This window comes from Lutra lutra, chromosome 8 (assembly GCF_902655055.1).
Source record: "Lutra lutra chromosome 8, mLutLut1.2, whole genome shotgun sequence".
Taxonomy (NCBI): Eukaryota; Metazoa; Chordata; class Mammalia; order Carnivora; family Mustelidae; genus Lutra; species Lutra lutra.
This window is the reverse complement of record NC_062285.1, coordinates 36,969,215-36,995,312: the sequence shown is the minus strand read 5'-3', so window position 1 is coordinate 36,995,312 and position 26,098 is coordinate 36,969,215. Positions and strand designations below refer to the sequence as shown.

At 38.0% G+C, this 26,098-nt stretch overlaps 1 protein-coding gene and 1 pseudogene across 7 annotated transcripts in view; one reads left to right on the top strand and one right to left on the bottom strand.

Annotated features, from left to right (window-relative positions):
* The window catches only part of ADIPOR2 (adiponectin receptor 2), a 104,615-nt gene that overhangs the window by 174 nt on the left and 78,343 nt on the right, over nt 1–26,098 (top strand). Inside the window, exon 1 of one of the 7 annotated variants that reach the window (XM_047740442.1) lies at nt 730–902. The exons of 1 other annotated variant lie outside the window; for it this stretch is intronic. The gene's annotated coding sequence lies outside the window, so the exon portion shown is untranslated. Of the gene's footprint in view, nt 1–729; nt 970–1,337; nt 1,361–11,563; nt 11,587–26,098 lie in introns of those variants that run through there. 5 more of the 7 variants (XM_047740441.1, XM_047740445.1, XM_047740444.1 and 2 more) reach the window with 5 other exon arrangements.
* On the bottom strand, nt 5,859–6,537 carry LOC125106412 (protein SDA1 homolog; annotated as a pseudogene).

Here is a 26,098-nt window from a genome sequence, read left to right as displayed (position 1 = left end):
GGAGTTAGAGCTCAGTTGAAGCCTCACCTGCAGAAAATCACTCACTCTGGGAAATGGACACAGTATTTAATGCTGAATTAGTTTCTGATCTGCTATTACACTAAGAACATTTTACAAACCATTCTGAATTATATGTATTCTAAGAGTGAGTGGGTTCACATTTGTTTTTGAGGAGTAGAGCATAAATCATAATACCTTAACAAGGTAATAAAAGGCAGAAGCTATTGTTTCGCACAAGACTTGGCTAATGCTTTCGGATTTATTTCGGAAGCTTTCAGAGACGACGCCTAGCAATACATTGGCGTTGGCAGAAACACGATCCAAGCACGATCCAGCCTAAATCCCTAAATTTTGGCTTCCGCCCAAGGTGTGTAGCCCGTATCCATAGAGACCGGAAAAAGCGTCCCCGAGCTGGGGCGGGCCCCTGCCTTGTCTAATCTAAACTGCTTCCGCTTTCGGTGGGAGGAAACAAAAACCCAACAAAACGGAGAGTATTTTTGTGCGTGCCCAAGGAGCGCTCTTTCTCTCGGTCCCTTGATGCTCAGCACTGTTTTCGTTGAGTTCCCGGTCGAACCACAACTCCCAGGATGCATCCACGTTCTAGAGCGGTCAGAAGAGCTGTTTCCGGTTTGGGCCAGTGCGCCTGAGCACGAACTGTGCTCTTATTGGTTCCAACCGCCTCGTGCGATGTGCGTCACGGCAACGTGCAGTCGTGGGGGCGGGAAGACGCGGCGGCGGCTGTCGCGGCGGCGCGAGCCGGATCTCAGGCGCGGTATCGCGGCGGCGGCAGCGGCGCGGGTCCACCGGGTCCCCTCCCTCCTCCGCTCCCCCTTCCTCCCCCTCCCCTCAGTTGTGGTTCCCGAGGAGTCCGAGACCTGCAACGAGGCGGCGACAAGCTCTGGGTGAGGGTCTCTGGAGTGTTAGCGCCGTTTCCCGGGCGAAGGGAGAGAGCCCGGGGTCGAGGAGGAGGTGAGGGGTCTGAGGCGGAGAGTGTCCCCGGCGCGGGCCAGGGAGCGCGCGCTCATCCCAGCTTTCAACTTGGCCTCCTTACCTGACCCGCCGCGGGGCACAGTTTGCCGTTCAGTGGCCCCAGGGGCCGACCGTGAGGGGCCTGGATCCGCCCTCCTTTCAACCGCTGTCTGTAGCGCTTGGCGCCCCCTTCCCGTCTCGCCCCTCCCAGCACGGGGTCCGGAGTCCTCTCTCACCTCTTCTTCCTTCGCGTGCAGTTGCCTTTTCTTACTGCCCCCGAGAGTCTGTACCCTCCCTTTCTTCATTTCCGTCCCTTTTATTAGTTCTAGGAATTTCTTTGGTGGCAGGCTTCGAATGGGTTCTGCTTGGTACTACTTTTATAGTCCCTGGGGTACGAAGATTTTCCTTACCTTTTCTTTGGTGGCGCTTCAGGCAACCTACTTGGGATAGTACCTTGGGCCCTTGTTTCCCAAACCCTGTTTGGCTTTTTGTCTTTCACTGTTTGCTTCTTTTAAAACTGATGGTAACAGGGTTTAAATCGATGCTAGGGGGTCTGTGAGAGAGTTCGGATTGGAAACTAATAGGTAACTTCTTTTCTCCTTCTGGATTTTGACAGTAAGTATAAATACGTTTGTCTCTGGAATTTGACAACTTCACCAGACAGCCCAACTGTTACTTTTGGTAGAAAGATTCAAATGTCCGACCGGAATTTTGCTGGGTATGGTGACTTCAGTGCAGGTTCTTGGCATTTTTTTTTTTTTTTTTTTTTTTAGTAGGATGGCCTTTTAATATTTTATTTTTAGATTCTGTATTTCTCAGCCTTCTGTTAATCCCATTAGAGCTCTTCCAAAAACAGTCTCCCCACCCCCAAGAAACTGTTTAAAACGAACTTGAAGAAATCTTTTGTAATACTTAAAATCATTTGATTACAAAACTTGTCAGTGAGGTGTTAAAAACAATTCCCTTCAATCCAAAGCTTTACTTTTGGAGGGGAGATCTTCAGCTGTCATTTCTGAAGTTTGAAGCATTCTCTTGACAAAGGCCACCCATTGTCTACTGTTATGCTCTCACTCTCATTCTGTTAGAATTTGATAGATTTTTTACTCCTAGTTTTTCACTTCATAGAAATGAAGATTTTCATTTGCTGACTGACAGTTTGTAACTAAAATAATTTCATCAGTAGTTGGGACTTCACGCAGAAGGTGGCAACTGCTTGGTGGTTAATTATTAGGAACTTTGAAAAAATTTCAGATTGATTTAAATATGAGACATTTCTTTTATCTTCTATTTGTAACTGTATATGCACCAGTATACCCCAAGAAACTGTTTAAAACGAACTTGAAGAAATCTTTTGTAATACTTAAAATCATTTGATTACAAAACTTGTCAGTGAGGTGTTAAAAACAATTCCCTTCAATCCAAAGCTTTACTTTTGGAGGGGAGATCTTCAGCTGTCATTTCTGAAGTTTGAAGCATTCTCTTGACAAAGGCCACCCATTGTCTACTGTTATCATGCTCTCACTCTCATTCTGTTAGAATTTGATAGATTTTTTACTCCTAGTTTTTCACTTCATAGAAATGAAGATTTTCATTTGCTGACTGACAGTTTGTAACTAAAATAATTTCATCAGTAGTTGGGACTTCACGCAGAAGGTGGCAACTGCTTGGTGGTTAATTATTAGGAACTTTGAAAAAATTTCAGATTGATTTAAATATGAGACATTTCTTTTATCTTCTATTTGTAACTGTATATGCACCAGTATATGTTCATATCTATATTTAATATAGGTAAGTATATATCTATGTACTTAATAGCAGATTTTCTCTTACCTGAACACTACAGATGAGAAGAGAATTTCCAGAACCTAAAAGAGAGTTTGTGTTTTTTTATCCCTAGACTAGTAAGAATAAATGATGAATCTTTTTCCACCAGTAGTATCAATTTAGCTGATGCACTTTCTTCAGTATAAATCACATCTTGTGTTCCAAAATGAAAATAATTCTATTCTATTCTTTATTTGGGGGCTGGCAAACATTATAGCTTGTGGGGCAAGTTTTGCCAGCTGTCTGGTTTTGTAAGTTAAGTTTTTAATTGGGATATAGCTGTCTGTATTCATTTTGATGTTGTTTGTGGTTGCTTTTGTAGTGCAAGGGTAGAATTGAGTAGTAGGACAGAGTATGGCCTACAAGCCTGAAATATTTATTCTCTGGCCCCTGCTAGAAAAAGCTTGCTGACATCTACTTTATTTTATTAACAGTCATGCATATGTAATGTAGAAAATTAAAATGAGCCAAAAAAGTATAAAGAAGAAAGTAAAAATTGTCCAGAATCACACCATTCAGAGGGGTTTGTTTTTGTGATTATTACAGAAATCGTTAGCGATTATAACTGGGCTCATACTGTTAAGTGGTGATTTGTAATTTTTTTTTAAAGATTTTATTTTTTTAAGGTAATTTCTACACCCATTGTGGGTCTCAAACTCATGACCCTGAGATCATGAGTTGCAGGGACTGAGCCAGCTGGGCACCCCTGTTAGTAATTTTCTTTTAAAAAAAAAAACCCCTCAGATTATTGTTATTTAGCTCTTGGATACATTTGTATTTCTGCATAGAAGAGCTTACTAGAAAGAAGATTGATGAGCCGAATTTTTGTGATTTGTCTCACCAGTTAAGACTTAAAAAAAAAAACGAGGAATAATAGACACTTTGTGGTGGTGGTGGAGAACTCCATTTATTGAGCACTTACTGTGTGCTAGGTAGTTTTTCAGTACTTTACATGTATTAAGTTATTACTTGCAGCAGCTCTGTGGATACACATACTGGTATCCATATTTAAAGATAAGGAAACTGAGGCACAGAGAAATTAACTCCGCAAGTTCATCAGCTAGTTAATGGTACAGTTGGAATTTGAATCCATGCATCCTTCAGGACCCAGGCTCCCAATATGCTATAGAGCCTCTCATTAGAGCATTGCTCAGTATAGGAAAGTTGAGACAGTCCAGAGGTTTATGATGTAAAAATTCGTCTTTAACACCTTTCTTTCCAGTTTCACTCTCTGTAGAAATTCACTGCAGCTTGATATAGAGATTTCCAGCTCTTTGTCTGCTTATACAAATGTTTATTCACAAATTTGTCTGTACATGCCGGTTTTAAAAAAATAATAGACTTGATTTTTTAGATCAGTTTTAGGTTTACAGAAATTTTGTGCAGATAATATAGAGTTTCTATATCACCTGCTTTCTATTTTCTGTTATTAAAATAGCATGCATTAATGTGTATTTGTTACAGTTGATGAACCAGTGTTGTTACATAGTCATTAATTAAAATTTGTATTTTATAATAGGTGTCCTTTTTATGTTGCAGAGTTGTTTTTTAAAAAGGGATTCAACCAATCATTGTTCTGCGGTGTGCTTTTTTTGGGTGGTTTTTAAAATATAGTGCTTCTGGACTTTGTAGTGCAAAAAATATTAATTCACTAATTTTCAGATTAATAACAAATTTAACAGTTTTTTTGGAATGGAAAAGTTGCTAGGAAATTATTTGATTCTTTTTTTTCTTTTTCAAAAGTTTATGTTGTACGTCAGTTGCTTTTCTTGGAAGGAAGAATTCTTATTTTTTGACTGGCCATTTTGGCTTCTTTTTTATTTTTATTTTTTAAAGATTTTATTTATTTATTTGACAGAGTGAGAGAGCACAAGCAGGCAGAACAGCAGAGGGAGAGGGAGAAGCAGGCTCCCAATAGAGCAGGGAGCCCGATGCGGGGCTCAATCCCAGCACCTTGGGATCATGACCAGAGCCAAAGGCAGTTGCTTAACCAACTGACCCACCCAGGAGCCCCACATTTCGGCTTCTTGACGCTCTTCAGCTTCTTGGAGATTTTCTTGCTGTTCTTCATTGGAAAAGTGATGCACACCAACTTAGTTACCATTAACATCCTCCTCACTGAAACAGTTTCTTCCCCACCCATCTTTTTTGTTCTTAGCATTCTCTTCCTCTTTCTCCATTTCCGCATTTCTGTTCTTAGAATGTAAACTTAAGCATCTAATTCCCCATATTCTTGTACTCTCAATTTTATCTAATCTTAACCCTGGGATTTCTTCATCTGAGGGATTTAGTGCTGGGAAGAACTGAGTCAAAGTTCCAGCAGACATTGTCACTTTTTTTTTTTTTTAAAGATTTTATTTATTTATTTGACAGAGATCATAAGCAGGCAGAGAGGCAGGCAGAGAGAGAGAAGAAGAAGCAGGCTCCCCGCTGAGCAGAGAGCCCGATGTGGGGCTCTATCCCAGGACCCTGGGACCGTGACCCGAGCCGAAGGCAGAGCCTTTAACCCACTGAGCCACCGAGGCGCCCCACATTGTCACTTTCTTAATGTTGTGTATTTTATGCTGGGCCAGGCCTTGAGGAAGTTAAGTCATTCAGCTGTTCTCTCTTTCATTGATTCCTACTGTCATGGTTTCCCCAGAGTTCTTGTCCATGACGAAATGCGTGTCCACAATCATAAGTGACTAAATGATCTCTGGGACTATACAGGTGATGAGATGTTTGTGTGTTGGTGCACCAAACAGAAGGATTTTACTAATTCTCTTTGGTGCTGCTGTAGAAACCTTTGCACAAAGGAATAGAAGTTAGAAAAAGCTCATGAATTCCCACCAATCTAGAGATAAGTTTCTAGAGCATCATATTCACTTTAGACATCTCTTTAGAGCTCTTCAGCTGCAGTAGTAGTTTTCCTGCAAAATCTTGGAGAATCATGAATCAGATGGGTAACTGAGAAGTAAAACACCTCTTATTTTTTCTTCCCTTTTGTTTCTAAGCACGTTCATGACCTTTCAACCTTTACTAGTGTTTGGAGCTTCTTTTCTCTGTGGCATACTACACTAACATTCTTAGTTGCTGTCCTGTTTCTCTTGTGTATCTTTTCCTAGGAAGAAGGTCAGGGCAGCAGCTAATCATTTGGTGACCTCAGAGAAGTATGAATTGGGACAACATTGACAGTCTTGGCATAATTTCAGATCTTTCTTCTGAAGAGTTCAGTCATCAGTTTAAAAGATATCTTGGCTGTGGTTGCATTGCTGTCTCTTAACATGCACATGAAATTCTGTAATACTTTATCATTTTATTCTTGTATTTTGCACTTTTATTCTAATAGGTCACAAAATGAGTGTATTAAGTCTTTAAAGTTTGTAAGGCAATGTAGAACTTCAAAGAAGAGCAGTAACAAACTTGATGGATTGATGAGATTCTCCTCCCAGAGATCAAAACTTTGCAAAATGTTATTGGAAGATCTACATTCAAGACAGTGTAATTGTAGGAAAGCAGATCTTTCAGCTCTTGAGGAAAGTTGTTTAGATGTTTTTGGTAGTAGTGACCAATCAGTTCCATAAACATCTCCAGCTTTGCCAGCTCTTGGCTAGCTTTATTTAGTTGCTTTTTGAGAATCTCCGCTTGGATTTGTAGTGGATATTCTAATGCTGTAGAAACTCTCAGCATAGGCAGAGGGTCCCTTTATTAATTCTGTAACTGCTGCAGGTTGCTGGGCAGCTAGTGTTTGTTTCTGCTGGACATAATGGGTGCAGACTGGCTGGCGATAAGCAGCTCTCAGAAAACCTACACCCGAAACCAGCCAACCCTTCTCAGCTGTGGCTCAGAATAATGCTTCTGGGTGTGACTAGAAATAGCCTTGGAGCTCGGCAGGTGGCGCCATCTTGGCTCATAGTAGCTTGCTTTAAAAATTAATATTCATAGTAGCTTCCCACATCAGTACATTTGCATCTACTCTGTTCTTTTAAGTAGTTCTTTAGTATTTTATTACATGGGTGAGTCATAATTTAATAGTGTTCCTATTACTAGATATTTAGATTCTTTAAATTTATTGTATTATGTACATACACATATGTACAATTGCTGATGCTAATGACTATAGGATAACTTTCTAAGAGTCTAGTTACTGGGTTGAAGGAAGTACATGGTTTTTATTTTAGTTTCTTACATTTTTATTTAAATTTTAGTTAACATACAATGCAACATGGGTTTCATTTTGATATGTGTTACCAGAATGCCATCCAGAAAGGTCACAGCAGTGTAAACACTCACCACAAATGTGGATGAAGTCTAGTTTCTCCATGCCATTGCCAACTTTTTAAAAAAGTCTTTATCTTGTCAAATGTTCCTTACAGTGTATTATGTCTCTCTCACTTGGGTATGTGTTTTGTTGTGATGTCATTCTTTGAAGTTGATTTAAAATTATTTTAAATAGAGCCTACATTCTGAGGTTGTTCTTCCTAGTACTCTTAAGATTTGCTCACCTATTTAGACTCCCTGTCCAGCCCTTGAAAGCAGTATGATTTTGCCACTCCTGTTAAAAGAGTCTGAGGGGTGGGCCAGTAGACTATATATTTCTTGAGGGTAAGGAGAATGTAGTTTTCTTATATCGAATGGCAATCCTGGCTTATAGCAAGTGGGAAGTAATGGTCTTTTTAAAACCTAAATTGGATTGTGCTCTTGTGTTGAGTGAAGTGCTTTAATTTTGTTAAAAATAACCTTTTCAAAGTCTTAGTGAAATATAAACTTGAAAAATTGCAGCATAAAATTGTCATCTTGGAATATGTTCTCTATTTCATCTTTTAATTCTAAAATGAGATAAATAAGGCTGATGACTATCCTAGGACCTGTTTGCTAGGAATAATTAACCTATTTAATATGTAACATTTGATACTCAGTTTTGGAAGTTAAGGAATGGATTAAATAGGGGATTTGTTTCATGTAACCCATGATTTTGGTTTTTCTGTATTGCAGTATACCATGTGTTAGAGGGGATGTATGCTGTCTAAATGATTTTATAGCCTGGCTTAATTAGACATTATAAGTGTACAGAGAGAAGGAAAAGTGAAGCTAAATTCTAGAAACCGTCAGAATATCTTCAGGCATGGGGAAAATACCTGTTGGAAAGGACACTTGTAGTTTTTTAATGGAGGAGTACAGAAAAATAGAATTTTTTAATAGCTGATTTATAGTATTACATATTTTTTAAACAAATTTTATCTTTTTAAAAAAAATATTTGAGAGACAGAGCACAAGCATGGGGGGGGGGTAGAGGGAGAGGGGAAATAGACTCCTCACTGAGCAGGAACCCCTGATGTGGGGCTCAATCCCAGGACCCTGAGATTATGACCTGAGCTGAAGGCAGACGCTGACTGAACCACCCAGGCACCCCAGTATTACATATTCTTAATAGATTTATATATTTTCTGCGGTATCCATGTACTAGAAAACAAAGCATGTAAAGCATATGGTCTTAAAGAGACAAACTTACCTTGTTAAATTTTGGCTGTCTAGGCCTTTCGTATGCATTTCTTTTGTTAGTCTATTAGCTAATTATTTTTCACTGGCAGCCTGTTCACTTAAATCCTGTATGCCCTGGAATCTTAGTTTAGTGAGCATATTATACATAATTGTATCTATTACACTCCTTCCTTTGGTCATGGAAGAAAGTGGTGTGGTGAAAACTCTTCAGCATGGTGGAACAGGCAGGTTACTTTTTATTTGCTTGGAATTTATATCCTATGTCATCCAGAAGTGTAATAAAATATAAGGAGGAAAGGAGGAAAAGAAAGAAGCATAATTCAATGACTAAGAATAAAATTTGGATTTGAGTTTTCTTGGCAGCAAAGGTAAAGATGGAAATATGGTAAAATACATAGCGTTAAACTGGGAGGAGGAACAAGACCCAATTTTGCAGGGGTAAATCTTGACAGATTTTAAGGAACTCTTTAAGTTGGGAAGTACATAAAAGCTGTTCTTTTTGTTTGTTTGCTAGTTTGTTTTTTTTTGCTAGAGGCCCTATGGTGAAGACTAAGCATTTACATTTCAGGCCAGTGAAAGAAATTTTGCATGGGGTTTGATTTGAATTTAGGTTGCATATGTGCATTTTATTTGGGTAATAGATTTTTTCCTTAAAATATCTCAAACATTCAGGAGACTACAGAGACCAATATAATTAACATTCATATATCCACCACACGGCTGTATCAAATCTTAACATTTTCTCATATTTTCCATTTCAGAAAAAAATTGCACATATACTTAAGCACCTTCTTGGATTATATTTCACTTGTTTCCAGAACTAATGATTATTGTGAATTTGGTGTTGATCATTCCTAATGCTTGATTTAGGTAATAGAAATACATTCAGAAGCATATCATAATATTGTTTTGTATGTTTTCTTTTTTTTTTTTTCTTTTAAAGATTTTATTTATTTATTTGACAGAGAGAGATCACAAGTAGACGGAGAGGCAGGCAGAGAGAGAGAGAGAGAGGGAAGCAGGCTTCCTGCTGAGCAGAGAGCCCGATGCAGGACTCGATCCCAGGACCCTGAGATCACGACCTGAGCCGAAGGCAGCGGCTTAACCCACTGAGCCACCCAGGCGCCCCTGTTTTGTATGTTTTCAAACTTGGTGTAAACAATATTCTGCCTATTCTGTAACTTGTTTTTCTTGAAACATGTATTTTTGATTCATGTGAAATTCCTGATATATTACCATTTTTGACCTACAAAAATGACAGTTTCATATGGCTCAACCTAATTATAGTCATCACTTTTATCTAGGGTATAGTTACAGTATTCTGTTAAATGAATACAGCCATTTTTAGTTTATTACCATGTTGATAGGTATTTAGGTTGTTCCCTATTTTTTTCTTTCTTTTTTATTTTTTTAAGATTTTATTTATTTATTTGACAGAGAGAGATCACAAGTAGGCAGAGAGGCAGGCAGAGAGGAGGAAGCAGGCTCCTTGCCAAGCAGAGAGCCCGATGCGGGACTCGATCGCCGGACCCTGAGATCATGACCTGAACTGAAGGCAGAGGCTTAACCCACTGAGCCACCCAGGCACCCTGTTTTTTTCTCTTTTAAAAACAATGCTACATTGAGTATTTCTGATGAGGAATCCTTGTGCACATATTTAAGATCTTTGGCAAGTTTTTTAAACTGCATGTTGGAAGCCATTAATGAATGGGTTGTGAAATCAGTTTAGGGATTAAAATAGGATAGAAAGTGTCAGTTTGTATTGTAGGCAGTATGGATAAAATGCTTTGTGAAATTTTTGTTTCTTTTTGTGTATATTTATGTATGTTTTTTACTAAGTTTTGTTTTTTGTAAGTTTATTTTTATGTAATCTCTGCACCAAATGTGGGGCTTGAACTCACAACCCCAAGAATCTAGAGTCACATGCTATTCTGACTGAGTCCACCAGGCCCCCTGTGATTACTAAACTTGAAATGAAATTCTGTAGTGAAAATTACCCAGAAGTGAAGTTAATGGGTTGGAGGTTATAAATATTGCAGGAACTTTTAACTCTATCAGATAGTGCCAAATTACTCTCCAAAATTGTGTCACTTTGTTTTAGTGTGAGAATATGAGAATTTGGTGTTTCCAAATCCTGTGATCCATGGCATTGTCAGATTTTTTTACATGTTTACAAATCAGATGAGATTTTTATAGACAAGATATCACATCATCTTAATTTTTAATTAAGATTTTTCATGAGTAATTATGAAATTGAGCATTTTTTCAAATGTTGAGTGACTGTTCAGGTTTCCATTTCTTTTTTTTTTTTTTTTTTTAGATTTTATTTATTTATTTGACAGAGAGATCACAAGCAGGCAGAGAGGCAGGCAGAGAGAGAGGAGGAAGCAGGCTCCCCGCTGAGCAGAGAGCCCGATGCGGGGCTCGATCCCAGGACTCTGAGATCATGACCCGAGCCGAAGGCAGCGGCCCAACCCACTGAGCCACCCAGGCGCCCCTGGGTTTCCATTTCTTGAATTGAGTGTCTGCTACAGGGCCCCCCTCACACCCCGCCGCAATGCCTGTTGCTCTATTGCTTTGTCTTTTTTTTTTTTTTATTTTTTAAAAAGAGAGAGAGGTAGAGAGTGTTCATGAGAGAGTGTGCATGTTTGCACTGCCAGCAGGGCAAGGGTGAAGTTGTGGGAGTCTGTGGGCGGGGGAGAGCCGGCATAGAGAGAGAGAGAGAGAGAGAGAGAATCCCAAGCAGGCTCCACACCCAGTGCAGATAGAGTCCCACATTGGCTGGATCTCACAACCCTGAGATTGTGACCAGAGCCCAGATCAAGAGTCAGATGCCTAACCACCTGAGCCACCTAGGCACCCTTGTTTTGTCTTTTTAATTTGATTTTAGGAAATTATGTATTTTGGTTATGTCTGTTAAGTGAATTGCAAATATTTTCTTCTAGTTTATGTGGTTTATCAGTTAACTTTTTACATGGTTTTGTTGAATAGAGTGATTATTAAATGTATCACTATTTTCCTTATTCATTTGTGTCTTTTGTGTCTTAAGAAATCTACCTCAAGGTCATTAAGAGTCTCCCCAATTTTTTCTTTTTTTAAAGATTTTATTTGTTTATTTGACAGAGACAGCGAGAGAGGGGATCCAAGCAGGCAGGGGGAGTGGGAGAGGGAGAAGCAGGCTCCATCCCAGGATGCTGGGATCATGACCAGAGCCGAAGGCAGACACTTAATGAACTGAGCCACCCAGGTGCCCCTCGATTGACCTCTTGATGCTTGAAACTTCAGAATACAGCTGACCCTGGAACTGTGCAGGTATTGTTATGGTTGGATTTTTTTATGGTATAGTACTTTAAGTGTATTTTCTGTTGTGATATTCTTAAAAAGCTTTTCTCTAGCTTAACTTTATATAACAAGACAGTGTATATAGTGTGCCTGGGTGGCTCAGTCAGTTAAGCATCTGCCTTCTGCTTAGGTCATGATCTCTTAGGGTCCTGGGATCGAGCCCCGGATCGGGCTCCCTGCTCAGCAGGACGATCTGCTTCTCCTCTCTCTGCCTCTGCTTTTGTCCCCTTTCCTCCCCATACATACGTATATCTTTTATAAAAATACAATAAATAAATCTTTTATAAAAATACAGTATATATAATACATACAAGTCCAGAGTCTTCCCTCCAACTCTTTTTTTTTTTTTTTTCCAATCCTTAGAACTTGACTTTATATTTCAGGGATTTGACAAAATAAATTCAGATGATTTTTACTGAGGAGTAAAAATATTTTTTTGGTCATGTTTATGGTATTTGTCAGCTTTTTACAAAGTCAGATTTATTGAGTATAGTTTATATTCAGTAAAATTCACCCTTTTTAAGATGTGCAGTTCTGTGAATTTTTACAAACTTTATTGAAGGATTTTTCAGTGGCCAAAGTGGACTTGATAACTAGTGGAAAGGCCTAATGTAGCAGCTCAGTACATAACAGTTGGCATCTGTTTATCACTTTGGAAATCTTCATAAGAAGATTTGTATTAGGCATAACAAGAGACCAGTTGTGTGGTCAGCTCCACTGGCTTTTCCCACAACTCTCCTTCAGGGGATGATATTTGTCTTTTTTTTCCTCAAGAAAATTGGCGGGTGGGATGTGGCAGTTAGAACAGGTTCCATGTGATTTTACTTAAAAGTTGGCCTACATGCTAGGGTTAAAAAAAAAAAAAGTAGTGTAAATGATACAAAGTGTCGCCTGTGTTTGTATATCCCCAGTAATTTTTAAAAAACAAACTGATTCGACATGTGCTTATAGCAGTTACTATGTTATGAACGTGAAGGCTTGAGAATGCCTGTTTTAAAAATTGAGGTATTGCCTCTTCTCAGTTATCAACTGTACAGTTTTCTTAAGGGCTGTATCAGTAACATATGTTGGGAACTTTTCCCATTTTATCGCTTCCTTTTTCAGTTACCAGTTTTGTTTTATTGACATTTTTCTACTCAGAAATGTTCTGAGTGTTTAGGGAAGAATTCCAGTTTTGATCAGTTGCTTTATTGCTTCTAGTATGTAGCAAGGCTCTATGTTCTTCCCTAGTTTTTGACTGTTTCATGATATTTTCAACATTGTTGTAAAGTATGATGTATTATTGGTATTGAAACTCCTGGTTTTGATATTTAAGTAGTATTGTGCATTTATTTGAGTACAGCTTATCGTTCATGGAAACAGGGTTGTGGATAAGAGCATTGGCTTGGGTGTTAGTTCATTAGGTAGATTAGTTTGCCACTTACAAATATAGTTAACTTAGGCAAGTTATTTATAACTTCCCTGAGTGTTTTGTCATTTCCAAAATTTAGGAAATAATTTTACCTGTCTCCCAGGATTATTGTAAAGATTAAAGAGATAATTCATGGGACATGTTCTTTGCATGTAGTAAGTACTCTAGTGCATGTTAGCTGTTCTCCTCCATATTCAACAAAGGTTTTTGAGCTCCCACTTTGGATCCAAACCATGCTTGGTGTTGTGATTCAAAAATGGATTCTAAAGGCTTCCTGACCCTAAGAAGTTTCATTGTTCAGGAGGGGAAGGACAGGCATGTAAACAGATAAATGCAATAAATTGTGACAGGTACTCTAATAAAAACATTAATAAGTGAGAAGAATAAAGGAGTTAGTGTCAGGAGCCTGGGGAGGTCAGGGAAATTAATTTCTGCTTCTGAACTTATGAAGTGTGAGCAGTAATTCCCCATTCATTTATACTGTGTGCCAGTTGCTATCTTAGGTGCTGGGAATATAGGAGTAAAGAAGGCAATGTCTCTTTCAGAAGCTTTCATTCCAGTGGGAAAAAGTCACTAGTAAACAAACAAACAAAAAATCATGGACAACTGCTGTAGAAGATTAAAAGGTCATGTGATAAGGAATGAGTTGAGTTAGGAGGTGCTTTAGATTTTGTGGACAGAAAAGGATTCTTTGAGTAGGTGACCATGAAGTTGAGATCAGCCTGTGAAGAGGGAGCTTGTAGTGGGTGATTATCAGAGGGATGTGCATTCTGGGCTGGGAAACCAGGTGACATAAAGCCGTTTGAGATTTTGGAGTGTTTGGAGGAGCAGGCAGTGTGGCTAGAATGTAGCGTGCAAGGGGGAGAGTGGTATCAGATGAGGTCAGAGGTGGGGGTAAGTCATTTAAGGTTTTGTAAGCCAGAGTAAGGGTTTCCTAGTTATAAAAGAAAGTTATTGGGGGGCGCCTGGGTGGCTCATTGGGTTAAAGCCTCTGCTTTCAGCTCAGGTCGTGATCTTAGGGTCCTGGGATTGAGCCTTGCATCGGGCTTTCTGCTCAGCTGGGAGCCTGCCCCCTCCCGCTCTCCGCCACCTGCCTCTCTGCCTGTTTGTGATCTCTGTCAAATAAATAAAATCTTTAAAAAAAAAAAAAAAGAAAGTTATTGGAAAGCTCAAAGCAAGGGAATACCTTTCCATAAAGATCACTGTGATTGCTGTGTGAGGAGTGGATTCTGGATTCTGAGGATAAGGAGTGGGGGTAGTTGGGTAATGAAGATGGAACCAAGGAGACCTTTATAGGCTATTGTATTTAGGACAGGTGAGAAAGATTTTATTTTCTAGCTTGAACCAGAAAGTAGTAGAGGAGAGAAATGGGTGGATTTGGGACCTGTTTTTCTCTCTTTTTTAAAGATTTTATTTATTTATTTGACAGAGACACAGCGAGAGAGGGAACACAAGCATAGGGAGTGGGAGAGGGAGGAGCAGGGTTCCCGCTGAGCAGAGAGCATGATGTGGGGCTCCATCCTAGGACCCTGGGATCATGACCTGAGACGAAGGCAGACACTTAATGACTGAGCTGCATAGGCGCCCCTGGGCCCTATTTTGAAGACTGAATTAGTAGGACTTGTTGATTGAATTACGACCAGTCAGAGAAATCTTAGGACTTAAGCAAGTAGAAAGCTGATAGTTCAGTTTACTGAAATGGATAAATCTAGAGAGGTTTTGTGGGAAATCATGAGTTCTGTTTTGTTAAGTTTGAGGTGCCAGTTAGACATCCGTGTAGAAATTTTATACTTGTTGTTAGATTATAGTAATTATAGGTTATGGAGTTAAGTGAGAGATAAATATTTGGCAATCACTGACTTAGATCTGCTACATTTGGTGAGAAAGATTTCAAGGATGACCTTGGTAAGTGTGGCCTCAGTGGGAATAGAAGATAGGTTGTAGAGAGCTATCAGGTGAGGGATGGAATGAGAATGTGAGGTTGGCGAATGGAGATGGCAACCATAGATTCCTCGTTGAGAAATTTTTTGGTGGAAGGGAAGCAGAATAATAGTTGTATCTACAAGTAAGGCCTAGATTTGAGTCTTGTTTTTATATTTGCCTGGGTGCAGTTATTATTTGAGTGTATTCTAAAGATTTAAGTTTTTTATGTACCTTACCCAGTCATCTCCATAGTACTGAGGTAAATGGTATTTTTCCTCTTGTAACATGAGAGATTTTAGTCTGGGAAAGTTACAATAGTTGAGGAATTTACAAGACAGTGGAATCTGTATTTGTATTCACTTACTTTGTATATCCCGTACCAGGGTACTTCTCGATATACCAAAATGCCCTTTAAACTTTTATGACTTTGGTTCAAAGTTCCATCTAAGAGTTTTTGAAAAGATTACAAGGTGAGAGAAGTGAAAATTCTTTTTAAGCTGTGAATTGTCATAGAATTCTTGGGGAGAATCTTTACTTTTCTTGATTTCCTCTTTTGTAAAATGAGAAACTTCAGTAGGTAACAGAATACAAATCATGTAACTAATTGTCATTTAAAACAAAAAACTGATTCATTATAGTTAATAAAATTATACAAACAACAGTTAGGAAATTTAGCAGAAACTTTATTACAGGAATGCTCTTTGATGCTTAAATAATCATGTTTTATGGGCATATGTTATCTATCACATGGTAATAATTGTAATCATGTAAATACTTTATTAGTATTGTATCTAATTTTGAGCTTCTTACGCAAGATAGGATATGAAAAATTTGTGCAGACTCTAGTAAAGTCTCCAGGAAATGATCACAAATTAGAAAATGGATCCTTTATGGAAAAGTTTAATGAATAAGAATTAGTTTTTTTTTTTTTTTAAAGATTTTATTTTTAAGCAGTCTGTACACCCAGTCGGGAGCTCAAACTTAAAACTGCAAGATCAACTGGATGAGTCATCCAGGTGTCCCTGAATAAGAATTATTTAACCTGGATAAGTCAAAGTTGAATTAATAGTAAGGATTTGCAGCAGAGTGTTGGCTGTTACCATTGTGGAGAACAAAAATGGATGATGTCTTTTGACATTCACTGTAAATAACAATTGATTTCTAGACCTTAAGGACTATTAAACATTTAAAGAAACACTTGTAGAAGATCCCCATCCTTGGAGACCTTTAAGAATGTATTGAATGATTTTCACTTGGTAATATAAAGAATTGAAGCCATCATATATTTTGAAATCTTGTATTTGGTTTGATTCTTCATCTTGCTTAATGAAAGAAGTTTAGGTATTGGTTATTTAATTATATTTCTGTACTTTTCCAGTTCATCATACAATTATGAGCTAGGGCCTCAGCCATTTATTTTAGAAGTTAAGTTTATACTTAGCTAATTTTTTTTTTTTTAAATACTGTGGGTACCCTGTCTTCCAAATAAAAAATGGCAAAGGGAAATGCAGAAATTAAGGATGAAATAATATTAAAGTGGCTTTTTAATGCTTCTTATTAGTGTTTGTTGTGATCAGAAACTTCAGAATCTTCAAGTATGACTACCACTACTGCATGTGTTTATTTGGCTAGGCTTTCTCACTAGTGATCCTAGTCTATCACCAGCTGCACAGGGCATGGTTTAAATTAAATCTTGGTGTTTTGCCTCTATTAGCCTATTCAGTTCTCACAACCACATATGAAGTGTAGAGATTGTTAACTCTTTACAAGTTAACTTCCTATCTGCTGTGAACCTTTGAGGTTGTTAACGATTACGATATTAAATTTTCACATTCTGAGGGCCAGTGGTGCAATGTCTCTTTTATATTAGTTGGACATGGTGAGTAGGGTGTAATCATGGAAACCTAGTGGCATCACTTTCTAGTTTTTTTTTGTTGTTGTTGTTGCAAAATGGTGGTTTTATTAAAGCATGTAGACAGGACCTGTGGGGAGAAAGAGCTGCTGCCCATCACTTTCTAGTTCTGTAATTAGATTATTCAGTGGTAGAGGTTGGGCTACAAAATAGGTTCCAGGGTTTTGGTTGGCTTCCTCTAAGGTGAAAGTAGCCAATTTCACAGTGACTCGAAAGTTGTATACGGAAACTATTCTAGTGTGGTCTGTCATTCTGTACTGAGGTATGCCTTTGAAGTTGGTACATGGTTAATGAGATTTCTGATATCAAGTTCATGCTTTTCCTTCACTGGAAACCAGAGTGGTACAAAATGTTCTACATGGAAGTAGTGGTATGTTGTATCCCTCATTACCTCTTCTTTCCAACTTCAATGTTGAAGTGAAATATAGTGGATACAAATCTGAACAATTGATGGAATGGGATTATTTTTTTTAGGATGGAATAGTTTATTTCGTCAGAGGGACCAGCAAGGATATTAAAGGTACCAGATTTTCTTTTGAACATTAGTTTTTTTTTTCCTTTCTTTTTTAATCACTGTCAATCACAATACTAGACGTATGTTCCATGAGTGGCTTAAGTCGTTCCAGAATTTGGATGGGAGATTTCTCTCATATTAACTGGCAAGGAAAGTAGTTGATCTCTTAATATAAAACTGGGGAGCTGGGGAGGCTCTCTCTCCCTCTGCTGCTCCCGCTGCTTATTCTCTCTCATTCTGTCTCTGTCTAATAAATAAAACGAAAGAAAGAAGAAGGAATGAAGGATTTTTTTTTTTTTTTTTTTTTTACTGTTCTTAAAGGATTTTGATTACTGTTAGGCTAGTAATTATTTCAGTATCATTTTTTATACTGGTACTATCTAGTACTATTTTCAAGCTTATCCTCTTGATTTGTGTTTCTCTTAATATATCTCTTACTTAAAAAATGGTACAGTGATCAGGGGAAAGGGGTCATCTGGATACTAGCATATGTTTCTTGCTGGTTACACAACATTTATACTTCATGTTCTTTGTGAACTTTACTTTCTTGAATATATTTTTTTCATCAAAAGTTTATTAGATAAAAAAGAGACAGTGTAGTACTGCAGTATATTTTCCTGAATTGTAGCCTTGATTATCATACTTCACAGTTCTTAAAACTTTAATTTGGTACCTTTTTCTTAATTTTGTAAGCTGTGAACTTTATGGGCTCTATGCTGAGCATATTTTTTTGAAAATATATTTGTTTTCTTGGGGCGCCTGGGTGGCTCAGTGGGTTAAGCCGCTGCCTTCGGCTCAGGTCATGATCCCAGGTCCTGGGTTCAAGCCCCACATCGGGCTTTCTGCTCAGCGGGGAGCCTGCTTCCTCCTCTCTCTCTGCCTGCCTCTCTGCCTACTTGTGATCTCTGTCAAATAAAAATAAAATAAAAATCTTAAAAAAAAAAAAAAGAAAATATATTTGTTTTCTTTATTCATCCAATTTTTAATGGTAGTTTGACTTCTAAAAAAATTTTTACTTCTTTTCATGAATCAATGAATTGAGCTTTTCTTTGCTGATATTAATCATTTATTAATAAAGTTATAGAAGTAGCATATGTTAAGAATACCAGGAGTAAGACTGATTAGATTCAAATTCTAGCTTACCAGTTACTAGTTGTATGTTAGTTATGCACACTGTCTTGCTTTATTTTCTCATCTCTGAAGTGGGGATGGTACCCATCTAACAGGGTTTTAACTGAGTTAATTCTTAGGTATTATTTAAAAGACACTGTGCCGGGCGCCTGGGTGGCTCAGTGGGTTAAGCCGCTGACTTCGGCTCAGGTCATGATCTCAGGGTCCTGGGATCGAGTCCCGCGTCGGGCTCTCTGCTCAGCAAGAAGCCTGCTTCCCTCTCTCTCTCTGCCTGCCTCTCTGTCTACTTGTGATCTCTCTCTGTCAAATAAATAAATAAAATCTTAAAAAAAAAAAAATAAAAGACACTGTGCCTGGCATACAGTAAAGCACTAAATAAGCTTTAGTTGCTATTACTATTTTTCTTATTATGATGAAATACACATATGAAGCTTACCATTTTAACCATTTTTAAGTTTACATTTCAGTAGCATTAAATACATTCACAGTGTTTTGTAGTCATCACCTGTATCCCAAAACTTCTGTATCACCTAAAACAAAATTAACCATTAGCAGTAACTCTCCTTTACTCCCTCCCACTAGCCCTGATAACCTATATTTTACCTGTGATCATTCTGTAGGATGAATCTGAACTTCATTCTCTTTTGTTATTATTAATAGCTTAATATGTCATTGTATGTTTATACCACATTTTGTTTATCCATTCATCTATCCATGGATGCTAGTAGAGTTTCCATGTTTTGGTGCTTGGGAGTATTGGTGTTTAAATCCCTGTTTTCAGTCATTTTGGCTATATATCTAGGAGTGGAATTGCTGAATCACTGTAATTCTGTTTAGCTTTTTGAGGAACGTGTCACTTTTTAATTTTTTTATTATTTTTTAAAAAGATTTTATTTATTTATTTGACAGGCAGAGATCACAAGTAGTCAGAGAGGCGGACAGAGAGAGAGAGAGGTGGAAGCAGGCTCCTTGCTGAGCAGAGAGCCCGGTGTGGTGCTCCATCCCAAGACCCCGGGATCATGACCTGAGCCGAAGGCAGAGGCCTTAACCCACTGAGCGACCTGGGCGCCCCATCACTGTTGTTTTTATTATCATTATCATCATTTGGTAAAATTATGGATGACTTTTTTTTTTTTTTAGAAATTATTTTTATTATTCAGGGGCTATTACCATTGTGGTATGCATGTTTGTTGGAAGCTGTGTGCATAATTATCCACTCCTTGGATTGAAATTTCTGGTGTGGAGTATTACATTCAAAACTGTGGAGCTGGCCTTGTCTGCTTGCTTGCTTGCTCTCTCTCTCTCTCTCTCTCTCTTTTTTTTTTTTTAAATGACTGAGGCACCCAGGTGCCCCAGTGTCTGACTTTTTTTTTTTTTTTTTTTTTAATTTATTTGACAGACATCACAAGTAGACAGAGAGGCAGGCAGAGAGAGAGAGAGAGGAGGAGGAGGCAGGTTCCCTGCTGAGCAGAGATCCCTATGCGGGACTCTATCCCAGGACTCTGGGACCATGACCTGAGCCGAAGGCAGAGGCTTTAACCACTGAGCCACCCAGGCGCCCCCCTCTCTTTTTTTTTAAGTAGGCTCCAGGCCTAGTGTGGAGTCCAAAGCAGGGTTCAAATGACCGTGAGATCACAACCTGAGCTGAAAGCAAGTCACTTGGCCAACTCACTGAGCCCACCTAGACACCCTAGAATTTCCTTCCTTTTTGAGACTGAGTAGTATTTTATTGTGTGTATGGATTCCATTATTGACTCATCTACTGATACATGCTTGGGATGCTTCCATATATTAGCTGTTGTAAGCAATGCTGTTATGCACTAATGTATAAATGTCTCTTCCAGACCCTGTTTTCAATTCTTTTGCATATATACACAGAAATAGAATTGCTAGATCATATAGTAATTCTATTTTTAATTTTTTTGTGGAACTGCCATACTGTTTTCCACATCTTGCCTGCTCTTTTAAAATTGAGGGCAAAATAAAAATCAAAATTACGAAATAGGTGAAGTAATACATTGTACTAATACAATCTATCTTGACAAGCCCAAATAAATTATGAGTAAATATAAATAATTTTAATTCCTTTTCTTTTTTCCCTTTGTACCCCTGGAGAATGGGTCATTCATTCATTCATTCATCAGGCAATCTATATGGAATGTCTACTGTATATCTCTTGCAGTTTGGGGTTTCAGCAGTGAAAGAAACAAATCCCTGCCCTCATGAAACATACAAACTGTTGGTTTTCTTTTCTTTTTTTTTTTTTTTTTAAGAGTTTATTTATTTATATGACAGAGAGACACAGAGAGGGAACACAAGCAGCAGGAGAGGGAGAGGGAGAAGCAGGCTTCCCGCTGAGCAGGGAGCCTGATGCAGGGCCAGATCCCAGGACCCTGGGACCATGACTTGAGTGGAAGGCAGACACTTAACCATCTGAGACACCCAGGCGCCCCAAACTATTGGTTTTCTAAAAATACTTTTTCCTAGAATAGAGTTATATTACTAGAGATGAAGTGTCAAACAATTAATTTAGCAATTTCGTCAGGTAGAAAAAATGGCTTTTGAGGTACATTTAAGTAATTGTGGTGCTTTTAAGTAATATTTGAAGGGAAAGTAATGTCTAAGAGGTGGGGATTTAAAATTTTCCATTGCTTTCCCATTAGGAAGTCAACCTGGTATTAGTACATTTGACTGGGAGTCAAGAGGTCTAGGTTCTAGTCCTGACTTTATCATGTAGTATTTGGGTATTCGCCTGGAGTTTTGTCCCTCCTCACTTTTTTATATAACTTTTTTTTTTTTTTTTTTTTTTGATGTAAGTTCTGCACCCAGCATGGAGCCCAATGCGGGGCTTGAACTCAAAAATCATGAGATCAAGACCTGAACTGAGATTTGAGTTAGATCCTTAACCCACTGAGCCACTGGGGAGGCTCTCTCTCCCTCTGCTGCTCCCGCTGCTTATTCTCTCTCATTCTGTCTCTGTCTAATAAATAAAACGAAAGAAAGAAGAAGGAATGAAGGATTTTTTTTTTTTTTTTTTTTTTTTTTTTTTTACTGTTCTTAAAGGATTTTGATTACTGTTAGGCTAGTAATTATTTCAGTATCATTTTTTATACTGGTACTATCCAGTACTATTTTCAAGCTTATCCTCTTGATTTGTGTTTCCTGATGTGAACTGAATATTTGTCGCTTCAAACTTCATTTCTAAAGACAAATTCATTCTTTTTACTTATTTATTTTTTTAAAGACTTTATTTGTGGGGGCGGATGCGTGGCACAGTGGTTGTCTGCCTTCAGCTCAGGTCATGATCCCAGTGTCCTGGGATCAAGCCTCGCATCGGACGCCCTGCTCGGTGGGAAGCCTCCTTCTTCCTCTCCCACTCCTGCTCGTGTTCCCTCTCTCGCTGTGTCTGTCTCTGTCAAATAAATAAAATCTTAAAAAAAAAAAAAAGACTTTATTTGTGGGTGGGGAGTTTGTGGGGAAGTAGAACAAGCAGGGGGAATGGCAGAGGAAGAGGGAGAAGCAGGCACCCTGCCCAGCAGGGAGCCTGATGCAGGGCTGAATCCCCAAACCCTGGGAGCATGACCTGAACTGAAGGCCCATGCTTAACAGACTGAGCTACCTAGGTTCCCCCAAACAAATTCATTTTTGTTCCATATTATTTTGCCTTTATCATCCCTTCATCTCAGTGAATGCCATCCTCTAAATACACTCAGCCTAAGCAAAAAACCCGAGTCATCTGATTTTCTATTGTTTGATCCTTATTTAATCAGTCATCCAGATGTTTTTTTCTCTACCTCCTATATCTTGAATCTGTCCCTTGTTCTCTAATCTGTCCTTGTTTGTATATATTCTTTTTTTTTTTTAAAGATTTTATTTATTTATTTGACAGAGAGAGATCACAAGTAGGCAGAGAGAGAGAGAGGGAAGCAGGCTCCTCGCAGAGCAGAGAGCCCGATGTGGGGCTCGATCCCAGGACCCTGAGATCATGACCTGAGCCGAAGGCAGAGGCTTTAACCCACTGAGCCACCCAGGCGCCCCTCTACTTATTTCTTAAGAGAAGGAAGTGTCATCCATATAACTATTTCTTGCCTTGTAGTAAAACTGTAGTAAGAAAGCAGGGAAAAGCACAAAACTTGGCATATAGTAAACTTTGAAGAAATGAGTGAATGAATGAATAGGGAATAAAGCTGAACTCACACGATAGGAATGTAGCCTTGTTTAATGGTACTGTTTATCCTAGGATCCTTAGCTAAGAGCTAAGGCACACTGGAAAGGAATGAACAAAAAAATGTGGAGGAAAAAGTATTATATATTGCTTAAGTAACTGCCTTATTCACTATATAGTATGTCTCCATTTCTGAAAGTGCATTGTGATTCTCACTTACAGTTTAAGCTAATTTATTTAGTTGTTTGGGAGAATTCTAAGGCATCTCTAGAGATAATTGGATATATCTCTAGATCCTTACATAATCATAATTACTGTAGTTACAGGTATTAAAGTATTCTTATCAGAGCTTAGGCAGAAAAAGTTATGCTTAGTAGGTCTTTACCCTTAGCAGTGAATTTTACTCAGAATCCTAGGAGACAAATTTTTTGAAAAGACTGTTAATATGGTTTTAGTAGAAACACTTGGAAGAGCTCATTATATTGTTTTTTTTTTTTTTTAAAGATTTTATTTATTTATTGGACAAACAGATCACAAGTAGGCAGAGAAGCAGGCAGAGAGAGAGGAGGAAGCAGGCTTCCTGCTGAGCAGAGAGCCTGATGCGGGGCTCAATCCCAAGTCTCTGAGATCATGACCTGAGCCTAAGGCAGAGGCTTTAACCCACTGAGCCGCCCAGGCACCCCTCATTATATTGTTTATAGCAATATTTGATTACCTGGGTTTTCGATTATCTAAACTCCTGGCATTTTGTTTCTTTACAAAATTTCCTGGTCAGTTTGCTGATCATTAGCACCTCTACAAGGAGATAAGCACAGAGTGGTAGAGTGTAAATTATAATTTTAAAAGATTTTATTTGACTTTAATTAAAGGTTTGAGGGAGAAGCAAGTTAAAACTGTGGCTAATTATTTACAGATTTCAATGATCAGGGGCGCCTGGGTGGCTGAGTCCTTAAGCATCTGCCTTGGCCTCAGGTCATGATCCCAGGGTCATGGGAAGCCTCTCCCACTCTCCCTGTTTGTGTTCCCTCTCTCTCTCTCTCTCTCTCTGTCAAATCAATAAATAAAATCTTAAAAAAAAACCCAACAAATTTCAATGATCAGTCCTCTTATTAGTATAAATGATACCATAGATTTTAGGTTTTTTTGGCTGCTGTGACAAATAAATGATGTTTACCTTATTAAAATTAGATTATACCATATATATTTATTTGAAAGGAATTATACGTTGATAAAGCTAAGAGTAAAGCATTACACATTTTAATACTCTAGGTTTCTTTTTAAAAATTGTGGAAAAATCACTTTTTAAAAATTTAATTTAAAGTAATCTCAGCAACCAGCTGGGCATGGAGTGGGGCTTGAACTCATAACTTTGAGATTGAGACCTGAGCTGAGATCAAGAGCCGACAAATAACCGAATGAACCACCCAGGTGCCCCAAATTCATCTTTTTAAAGTATACAATTCAATGATATTGAGTACATTCATAGTGTTGTGCAACTATCACCACAGCCCGGTTCTAGAACTTTTTTTTATCACCCCAAAAGGAAACTCCCATACCTATCAAGCAGTTATTCCCATTTTCCCCTCGTCCAGCCCCTGGCAGCTGGTAGTCTAGCTTTCTGTTCATATGGATTTACCTATTCTGGATATTTCATATAGATGGAATCATAAAATAGTACAGCCTTTTTTATTTGATGTCTTTCACTTAGCAAATGTTTTTCAGATTCATCCATGTTGTAGAATGTATCAGTACTTCATTTTTATTGTGGTGAAAAAATATGTATTTATAAATTTACATCTTACCCATTTTTAAGTGTACAATTCATTGGTATTAAATACATTAGGAGTGTATTGTAATCATCACTGCTATTTCCCCAACTTTTCTATCATTCCAGAAAGAAAATGTTTTCAATTAACCAATAACTTCTTACTCCTTCCTTCCCCCACCTCCTGGTTACCTCTGTTTTAGTTTCAGTCTATGAATTTGCCTATCCTAGTAACCTTATTTAAGTGGAATCATACAGTATTTGTCTTTTGTGTCTGGTTTATGTAATATGTAGCATGTAGCGTAATGTTTATGTTCTTCATTTTGTAGCATGTATTAGAATTTTGTTTCTTTCTATGGCTGAAGAATATTCTCTATTATGATTAAATCACGTTTTGTTTATCCATTCATCTGTTCTTTAAGCTTTTTGGCCATTGTGAATAGTGCTGCTATGTAGATTCCTTCCCTGCCCCCTCTAGCTTTACTGAGGTTTAAGTGACAAGTAAAAAATTATATATAATTTAGGAGAAAAGGATGATTTGGTTGATATATATATACACACACACGTGTGTGTGTATAGATACGCACATATATATATATATATAGTGAAGTGGGTACCACAGTCAAATAATTAACATATCCATTACCTCACATAACATATTCTCACCTCCCTTTTTATTTGGTCCTAAAAACACTTAAGATTTACCCTCTTAATAGATGGCAAGTATGCAATACAAAATTATTAGCTGTAGTTACCATGCTGTATATTAAATCTCCAGAACTTATTCATCCTGTGTATCTGAGATTTTGTACCCTTTGATTAATGTTTCTTCATGTCCCTCATTACCCAGCTCCTGGCAACTGCCTTTTTACTTTGTTTTTATGAGTTTGACTCTTTTAGATTCTGCATATAAGTGAGTTCATGGTGATATTTGTCAGTCTGTGTCTGGTTCATTATACTTAGCATAATATCCTCCCGTTTCATCCATGTCTCTAAATGCAGATGGCAGGATTTCCTTCTTTCAGTGCTGTGTGTGTGTAATGAAATATTATATATCCTAATTTCTTTATTCATTCATCTGTCAATGGACACTTCATTTTTACCCATACATATATTGGGAGTAATGCGTCACATGAACATGGAGTGCAGACATCTTTTTGAGATCCTGATATCTTTTCATTTTCTTGGCTATCCCCAGAAGTGGAATTGCTGGATTATCCTCATCAGCTCATGTTAACTTTGTCTTTTTGATAATAGCTGCTCTAACAGGGGTGAGGTGATATCTCCTGGTTTGGATTTGCTTTTCCCTGATGACTAGTGATGTTGAGTACCTTTCCATATACCTGTTGGCCATTTGTGTGTTTTCTCTGGAGATGTGTCTACTCAAATCCTTTGCCTATTTTTTAGGTGGGTTATTTGTTTTTTTTGCTTTTGAGTTGTTTGAGCTATTTGTGTATTTTGAATATTAGCTCCTTATCAGATGTATGGTTTGCAAATATTTTCTCTCTTTTCATAGGTTGTCTCTTCACTCAGCTGATTGTTTTCTTTGCTGTGTAGAAACTTTTTAGTTTAATGTAATCCTACCATCTTTTTGTTTTTATTACCTTTTGGGGTCCTATTGAAAAAAATCATTTCCTAGGCTAATGTCAAGAAGCTTTCCC